This window comes from Zea mays, chromosome 1, assembly GCF_902167145.1.
Source record: "Zea mays cultivar B73 chromosome 1, Zm-B73-REFERENCE-NAM-5.0, whole genome shotgun sequence".
Lineage (NCBI taxonomy): Eukaryota > Viridiplantae > Streptophyta > Magnoliopsida > Poales > Poaceae > Zea > Zea mays.
The window spans coordinates 53,483,372-53,485,112 of NC_050096.1; the positions used below are offsets into that span (position 1 = coordinate 53,483,372).

Below are 1,741 nucleotides of genomic sequence, written 5' to 3' on the forward strand. Positions count from 1 at the left end.
TTGGGCTGTGGCTGTGAAAAAAGCTGCTGTGGGCTGTGAGCTGTGGAAAAAGCTGTTGTGGGCTGTGAGCTGTTAAAAAGCTAAAAAAACCACTAAAAGCCGTTAAAAGTTCTTCGATATTTGTTTTTACAGTTTCATCCGAAAGCCACTAAAAGCAGGTCCAGGGGTGCTTTCAATTTTACACTGCGAGAAAGTCAGCTTTTAGAAAAAGCTGCTTTCTAGATCCAGACCTTTGGTTTGGCTTTTGGCTTTTAGGGGGCAAAAGCCAAAGCTAAAAGCCAAACCAAACACACCCTAAGAGTGTAATAGTAGTCTGCCTCCTGCCGTTCTGCCGTTCTGCCATCCTGCAACCTCAACCGTCCATTCTATTGTTCTACAATTTCAACCGTTCGATCACCAGCCGCTCGATCCCCCACCGCCGCCAGTCGTCCGATCCCATCGCCCGATCCCCGCCCCGGAGGTTGGAGATGCGAGGGATGGCCCCTGCCCCCACCCCCGTTACCCTCGTCCGATCCTCTTCCTTCCCCGCAGTCTCCGATCCGCCCGGCTTCACCAAATCCACCCTCCCCACGCAACAGCCACCGACCGTGTTCGCCGCCCCACCTCCCCACCTGGCGTCCGTGTTGCTCGCCGCCCTGGAAGGGACACGTCCACAAGAGGCAAGGCTGTGCCCCCGCCCGCCCCCGCGCAACTGTCGCGGCGCTCGACGTGTGGACGTCCGAGCCGGCGCCCGTGCAGGAGCGGCGCCGGAAGCTGCTCCAGATGCTGGGGCTCACCGGGGACCCCGCCCTGGCGCGCCTCGAGATGGGCCGATCGGTCTCCTACGACGACGGGCCTGTGCCCGTCCGCCCGGCGCCGGCCTCGCCGCCCATCTCCCGATCTAGATCAGACGGCGGCGCCGTGCCGGCCTCGGCGACCAAGCCGCCGCTGGGAGGGCGGTCGCCGGGCTCCTCCGAGGCCACGCCCGAAGGGGAGGAGGAGGAGGAGGCCGACCCGAGGTGTCTGATCCGGAACCTCGACGACGGCAGCGAGTTCGTGGTCAAGGAGGGGTCCGAGCTCCGCGAGGTCGGCACGGGCCGGCAGCTCACCATGGAGGAGTTCGTTGACCTCTGCGTCGGCCGCTCGCCTATCGTCCAGGAGCTCATGCGGCGCGAGAACGTTGCGAGCTCCGGCTCGTCCACCCCCGTCTAGCGCTCCGACTCCGACTCCAGCAACGGAGCGACGCGCCACCGGCGGCGGCGGCGGCATAGCAGCTGGCTTCGGGGCATCCGGAACATCGTCGGCTCCGTGGTGGCCAGCTCCCGCGACCGCCGCAGCAGCGACGACAAGGACACGTGCTCGGAGAAAGGCGGGCGCCGGTCCAGCTCGGCCACAGACGACAGCCAGGACAGCGCTGGAGCCGTGCGCCACGGCCCGGTGCGCGTTAAGGTGAGGCAGTATGGCAAGTCGTACAAGGAGTTCAGTGGCCTGTTCATGAACCAGGAGATTCAGGCTCACGATGGCTCCATCTGGAGCATCAGGTTTAGTCCAGATGGCCGGTACCTCGCGAGTGCTGGGGAAGACTGCGTGATCCATGTCTGGGAAGTGTCAGAGTTCGATAGGAAACGCGAGGAGAACGGAGCGTGCAATCCTTTTGTTGCGATGGTGTGCAACGGTTCGCCGGAGCCAACATTAGCCGTGGCTAGCAGTGTGGATGGGAGCAATCGTGAGAAGAAGCGTCGGGCAAGGTTCTTGGAGGGTC

General features: G+C 62.9%; 1 pseudogene; it reads right to left on the reverse strand.

Moving 5' to 3' along the window:
• Window positions 1-782: 782 nt before the first annotated feature.
• On the reverse strand, window positions 783-1,268 carry LOC109943619 (uncharacterized; annotated as a pseudogene).
• Window positions 1,269-1,741: the final 473 nt, after the last annotated feature.